Raw genomic sequence first — 7,855 nt, forward strand, 5'->3', positions numbered from 1 at the left:
CGGACTGTGCAAAATTTTGTTTTCCAAACTTCGTTTTGTTGTATCTTTTGAACCGTAGGTCGTTTTTACGCGCCGTTTGAAGTATTATGAGAACCCTTGAGTATGCTTTATGATAAGGAGGGGTGTGTTGGTGGTTGAATGGATTTTTCATAAATGTATTTTGTGAAATGATATTTGCTAATCAAATATGTTTTGACGCTATATGTGTGCTGTGTGAATATGAACGCCTGAGTGGCAATTTTGATGATGTATCCGTGTGGATTAATATAACCAGTGTGATGTAGATATGTGACCGAGTTATATTGTTGTTGTTGTGTAATTGAGTCGTTTGTATGCATGGCATGACATTTCATTACGTTAATGGCGGAATGCTATTAACAGGTGGTCTGAATTGGCAATTATTACCAGTGGGAGCTTAATGCTCGGTAAAAAGGTGTATTTGCCCGAGTGGCAAGAGGTCATCAGTGGGGGCTAGATGCTCGATGACGGTTAGTCGTAGCTTACTGCTCGACAAAGGTGTATTTTCCCGAGGGAAAGAAGTCCCAACATAATGCTCGACAAGGTGTATTTGTCATAATGACAAGGAGGAGTTTTACTCCGGATTTGGTACCACATGCATATGCATAGTCGAGTCTCATTCATCATCGTCAGTCTTTATAATTTATGTTACCATTCATGTGTCACATTACTTATATATTGATTGTGGTTGACTTAGTGGATTATCTTGTTATATGATTCTTGATGATACTTGTGGGCATCACTATATTTATCATGCTTTCATTATGAATTATATTCTCACCCTTCTGCCTTAATGTTACCTACTCGTGGGTAATGTGCAGGTGATCCGCAAGTGTAGGTGCTCTCTTTGTAGTCGTCCATTTTGGTATCGTCCGCTCGTGATACGTAACACCTAGGGGGGATCGAACACTTATTTTGTAGATAATGCTTATAGGATCCTTTTGATGTATATTTGATCCTTTAGATGCATTCGTATTATGTATTTTGGATACCTTCTCATACGATGTATTTTGGAGGAATGTGGTGGATATTTTGTTTACCGATGCATATATATATATAAGTATGAATACATTCAGGTGTTTATGAGAATCTTTCCTCTTGGACTATTGTGTTACGCATCTTTTGCGAGTATGTTATGTTTGGTTATGTTGTTACTTAGTGTAACGCCCTAATTGTTTTTATGAATTTAATTTTTATACTCTGATATTTGTACCTATATGCCTGGGTAGAATTGGGGTGTTACATTAGTGGTATCAGAGCGGGTCGGTCTTGTCTGACCAAGTGTCGTGTCGTTTGGTCTAACAATTCTTGTGCTATTTTTTGGGCTTACTTTTCTTGGTGTTATTGTGAAGTTTAGAGATGGTTGGACGTAATGACGCTGCTATTGCTGCTGCATTGCAAGTTATGGCTGAAGCTATGCATACCGGTGAGAATGCAAGGTCTCGGAGTTTAGCGACGTTCCAGAGGGAGAATCCTCCTGTGTTTAAGGGAACGCATGACCCCGAGGGAGCCTTGACTTGGATGAAGGAGATGGAGAGAATCTTTCTTGTGATGGATTGCACGGAAGAGCAGAAAGTCAGGTATGGCACTCATCAGTTAGCTGTGGAGGCTGATGATTGGTGGCTGGAGACTTTGGCAAGGTTAGAAGCAACCGGTGAAGAGATTTCCTAGACGGTGTTCAAGAGGGAGTTTTTGAGGAAGTATTATCCGGAGGATGTCCGTGGAAAGAAAGAGACTGAGTTTCTGGCTCTGGTTCAAGGCAGCATGTTTGTGTCTGAATATGCGGCAAAGTTTAATGAACTTGTGAAATTCCACCCGCACTTTGTTGGTGAGGGAGCAGAATTTTCTAATTGCATTAAGTTCCAGAATGGATTACGTTCTGATATCAAGAAGGCAGTAGGGTATCAGAAGATTCGGGTGTTTCGAGATTTGGTGGACAGCTGCAGGATTTATGATGAGGATTATAATGCTCATCATAAGGTGATTAAAGAAAAGAGGAACAAAGGTCCAAAAAATCGTGGGAAACCGTATGATGGAGGGAAGGGTAAGCAAAAGATGAATTATTGACCAAGGTTTAGTGGGGGAGATGCTCCTGTTAAGATTGTATGTTTTAAGTGTTGTAAACCTGGCCACAAAAGTAATGTCTGCTTTAGTGACGCAAAGAAATGTTTCAAGTGTGGAAGGGTAGGACATGTGTCATCCGACTGTGCGTCCAAGGGAGTTGTGTGTTTTAATTGTGGTGAAGAGGGACACATGAGCAGTCAATGTCAAAAGAAGAAAGTTCAAGCTGGTGGGAAGGTGTTTGCGTTGGCTGGAACTCAGACGGACAAGGGTGATCGACTGATCAGGGGTACTTGTTTTATTAATGGTATTTCTTTAATTGCTATTATTGATACGGGTGCTTCGCATTGTTTTATAGCCGATGATTGTGTTAAAAGATTAGGTCTTGTTCTATCTGATTTGGGTGGTGAGATGGTTATCGATTTACCAACAATGGGGTCGGTGACTACTTCCTTAGATTGTAAGAATTGTCCGGTATCGATCTTCGGTAAGGACTTTACTGTTGATTTGTTTTGTTTGTTGATGAACGAGTTAGACGTGGTTCTGGGAATGGATTGGTTGATGAATAATCGTGTCCATATCTATTGTTATCATAAGTTGGTGAGGTTTCCATTTCTTGAGAAGGATGTGGAATTTGGTGTCTTATCTACCAAGGAGTTGAATCGACTGTTAGAATATGGGGCACAATTGTTTGGTGTGTTTGCATCGTTGACTGTGGAGAGTCGAGCTGCAGTTGGGGATTTTCCAGTAGTGCGAGAATTTCCCGAGGTGTTTCCTGAAGACTTTTCTAATGTTCCGCCAAAGAGAGAGGTGGAGTTTTCCATAGATCTAGTTCCTGGTACGAGGCCTATTTCTATGGCGCCATATAGAATGTCGGCATCAGAGTTAGTGGAATTGAAGAAATAATTGGAAGAGTTGCTAGCAAAACATTTTGTGAGGCCTAGTGTTTCACCATGGGGAGCTCCAGTTTTGTTGGTAAAGAAGAAGGATGGAAGCATGAGGTTGTGTATCGATTATCGCCAGTTGAACAAGGTGACAATTAAGAATAAGTATCCGCTTCCTAGGATTGACGACTTGATGGATCAGTTGGTGGGAGCCAATGTGTTTAGCAAGATTGATTTAAGATCTGGTTACCATCAGATTCGGGTGAAGGAAGAAGATATTCAGAAGACTGCGTTTAGGACTCGGTACGGGCATTATGAGTTTTTGGTGATGCCGTTCGGAGTTTCTAATGCACCTGGTGTGTTTATGGAGTATTTGAATCGCATATTCCATGATCAGTTGAATAAGTTTGTTGTGGTCTTCATAGACGACATCTTGATTTATTCTAAGTCTCCGGAAGAGCATGAAGAGCATTTGCGTGTTGTGCTACAGGTTTTGAAGGAGAAGCAGTTGTATGCTAAGTTATCCAAGTGCGAGTTCTGGTTATCAGAGGTGAGTTTTCTTGGTCATGTGATTTCAGGTAACGGGATTGCAGTGGATCCATCCAAGGTAGATGCGGTGCTACATTGGGAGGTTCCGAGATCGGTTACTGAGATCAGAAGCTTCTTAGGTTTGGTAGGTTATTACCGAAGATTCATAGAAGGCTTTTCAAAGTTGGCACTTCCGTTAACTCAGCTTACTTGCAAGGGTAAGACGTTTATTTGGGACATAGTTTGTGAAAGGAATTTTAAAGGGTTGAAGAGAAGGTTGACTTCAGCTCCGGTTTTGGTTTTACCTAATCCTAAGGAACCGTTTGTGGTGTATTGTGATGCATCGCATATGGGGTTAGGTGGTGTTTTGATGCAGGAAGGTAAGGTGGTGGCTTACGCTTCGAGGCAGTTAAGGATTCATGAGAAGAATTATCCCACTCATGATTTAGAGTTAGCTGCGGTTGTTTTTGTATTAAAGATTTGGAGGCATTATCTCTACGGTGCAAGGTTCGAGGTCTTTAGTGATCATAAGAGTTTGAAATACTTATTTGATCAGAAAGAGTTGAACATGAGACAACGTAGGTGGTTGGAATTCTTGAAAGACTATGACTTTAGCTTGAATTACCATCCTGATAAAGCTAATGTGGTTGCCGATGCTTTGAGTCGAAAATCTTTGCATATGTCCGCTATGATGGCGGAGGAGTGGGAACTTTTGGAGCAGTTTCGTGATCTTAGTTTAGTATGTGAATTGACGCCAGGTAGTGTGAAGATGGGTATGTTGAAAGTGACGAATGATTTTCTGTCGACCGTTAGCGAGAGACAATAAATGGATGTGAAACTTGTTGATTTGTTTAAGGTGGCAAATCAAAGTGATGATGGAGACTTTAGAGTGGATGGTCAGGGTGTTTGGAGATTCCGTAGTCGGATTTGTGTACCTGATGATTCCGAGCTGAAGAAGATGATTTTAGAGGAAGGTCACAGAAGCAGTTTGAGTATTCATCCAGGAGCCAATAAGATGTATCAGGATTTGAAGAAGATCTTTTGGTGGTCTGGTTTGAAAAGAGATGTGGCTCAGTTTGTGTATGCGTGTTTGGTATGTCAGAAGTCAAAAGTGGAGCATCAGCGTCCTGCAGGGTTGTTGCAACCGTTGGATATTCCAGAGTGGAAATGGGATAGTATTTATATGGACTTTGTGACGAGTTTACCAAATACTGTGAGAGGTTTCGATGCGGTTTGGGTGATTGTTGATAGGTTGACAAAGTCTGCTCACTTTATTCCTATTAACATCACTTTTCCAGTTGTGAAGTTGGCTGAGATTTATATCAAGGTGATTGTGAAACTACATGGTATACCGTTGAATATTGTGTCGGATATAGATCCAAGGTTCACATCAGATTTTTGGAAAGGTTTGCAAGAGGCTCTAGGTTCTAAGTTGAGGTTGAGTTCGGCTTATCATCCTCAGACAGACGGTCAGACCGAAAGGACTATTCAATCGTTAGAAGACTTGTTGAGGGCATGTGTTCTAGAGAAGGGAGGTTCGTGGGATACTTATCTTCCGTTGATAGAATTCACTTACAACAACAGTTTTCATTCTAGTATCGGAATGGCACCTTTTGAAGCGCTATATGGTCGTAAGTGTAGAACTCCATTATGTTGGTTTGAATCAGGCGAGAGTGTGGTACTCGGACCTGAAATAGTAAGAGAGACTACAGAGAAGGTGAAATTTATTCGCGAGAAGATGAGAAGTTCACAGAGTAGGCAAAAGAGTTATCATGACAAGCGAAGGAAAGATTTGGAATTCCAAGCTGGTGATCATGTGTTCTTGAGAGTTACGCCTATGACTGGTGTTGGACGAGCTTTGAAATCAAGGAAGCTTACTCCGCGTTTTATTGGTCCTTATCAGATATCGGAGCGAGTTGGCAAAGTTGCGTATCGGGTGGCGTTACCGCCAAGTCTTATTAATCTGCACGATGTATTCCATGTGTCTCAGTTGAGGAGATACATTGCGGATCCGTCCCATGTGATTCAGATGGATGATGTGCAAGTGCGTGAGAACCTGACGGTTGAGACGATGCCGGTGCGTATTGAGGATCGTGAGACTAAGACTCTGCGAGGCAAGGAGACCGCCTTGGTGAAAGTCGTATGGTTAAGTGCGGCAGGTGAGAGTTTGACCTGGGAGTTGGAGAGTAAGATGCGAGACTCCTATCCTGAGTTGTTTGTAGCAGGTAAACCTTTATTTTCGAGGACGAAAATCTTTTAAGTGGGGGAGGGTTGTAACGCCCGTAAATGTGTTTTTCTGATTAATTGTGATGTTTGCTACATTTCCCTAATTTTACCGTTTTTGAGTCGAGTCAGTCGGTAAATATTAATTATGTTAATATTTTACTTATTACTTTCCATGTGTGTAATTATTATGTTTTGGGTGTTAATTGGTTAGAATTAATGTTTAGTAACATTTGGGCCAAAATTAGAATTTATGAAAGTTGAGTGGGTGAAAATGAGAAGTAGAGAAATAGAAAGAGATATAGAGAGAAAAAGAGATATTTTGAGATATTTTGGGAAAGAAAGAAAGAAAACGTGTGAAGAGAAGAGAAAGAAGAGAAAAACAAAGAGAAGAAGAGAAGTGTAGAAATCCAAACCAAGCTAGGGCCAAGAATCTAACCAAGGTAAGGGGGATGAATCTAGTTTTATCTTGATTGTATGATTCTTATAGTTTTGTCTGTTTTGTTCTTGTTCTTGTTCTTGCTCTTTTCTAAGCTTGATCAACAATGGTGGTTTGGGTGTTTTGTGAGTTTTGAAGTTATAAACTTGATTTTGTGGTGTGTATGTGTACTATGATGATAGATATTCCCATGGATCATGTTTATTTTTCCATTTCTCCATGTTTTCCTGCTCATGAAGGAATTATTAGGTTATTGACATTTAGTGAGTGAGCCATGGATCATTGATTGTTAGAATGAATATATGGCATGTATGGGTTGTGTAGGATGTGTAGGGAAGCTTATTTGAGGTTTTGAGATGATTCGGTGGGGTTTTGTAGGTCTGTTGCAGAACTGATTTTTCTAGGTTTACGCAGGTCCGTTGAGTGGAGGGGGTCCGCTGAGCGGAGGTCCTCTTGCAGAAAAATCTCTGTGAAGGTCCGCTGAGCGGAGGTTCTATATTTTTGTCTGATAATTCTCTGTCTGGGTACGCTGAGCGGAGCTCAAGCGGACTGTGCGAAATTTTGTTTTCCAAACTTCGTTTTGTTGTATCTTTTGAACCGTAGGTCGTTTTTACGCGCCGTTTGAAGTATTATGAGAACCCTTGAGTATGCTTTATGATAAGGAGGGGTGTGTTGGTGGTTGAATGAATTTTTCATAAATGTATTTTGTGAAATGATATTTGCTAATCAAATATGTTTTGACGGTATATGTTAGCTGTGTGAATATGAACGCCTGAGTGGCAATTTTGATGATGTATCCGTGTGGATTAATATAACCGGTGTGATGTAGATATGTGACCGAGTTATATTGTTGTTGTTGTGTAATTGAGTCGTTTGTATGCACGGCATGACATTTCATTACGTTAATGGCGGAATGCTATTAACAGGTGGCCTGAATTGGCAATTATTACCAGTGGGAGCTTAATGCTCGGTAAAAAGGTGTATTTTCCCGAGTGGCAAGAGGTCATCAGTGGGGGCTAGATGCTCGATGACGGTTAGTCGTAGCTTACTGCTCGACAAAGGTGTATTTTCCTGAGGGAAAGAAGTCCCGTCATAATGCTCGGCAAGGTGTATTTGTCATAATGATAAGGAGGAGTTTTACTCCGGATTTGGTACCACATGCATATGCATAGTCGAGTCTCATTCATCATCGTCAGTCTTTATAATTTATGTTACCATTCATGTGTCGCATTACTTATATATTGATTGTGGTTGACTTAGTGGATTATCTTGTTATATGATTCTTGATGATACTTGTGGGCATCACTATATTTATCATGCTTTCATTATGAATTATATTCTCACCCTTCTGCCTTAATGTTACCTACTCGTGGGTAATGTGCAGGTGATCCGCAAGTGTAGGTGCTCTCTTTGTAGTCGTCCGTTTTGGTGTCGTCCGCTCGTGATACGTAACACCTAGGGGGGATCGAACACTTATTTTGTAGATAATGCTTATAGGATCCTTTTGATGTATATTTGATCCTTTAGATGCATTCGTATTATGTATTTTGGATACCTTCTCATACGATGTATTTTGGAGGAATGTGGTGGATATTTTGTTTACCGATGCATATATATATATATATATATATATATATATATATATATATATATATATATATATATATATATATATATATATATATATATATATATAAGTATG

This window comes from Vicia villosa, linkage group LG5, assembly GCF_029867415.1.
Source record: "Vicia villosa cultivar HV-30 ecotype Madison, WI linkage group LG5, Vvil1.0, whole genome shotgun sequence".
In the NCBI taxonomy this organism is placed as follows: domain Eukaryota; kingdom Viridiplantae; phylum Streptophyta; class Magnoliopsida; order Fabales; family Fabaceae; genus Vicia; species Vicia villosa.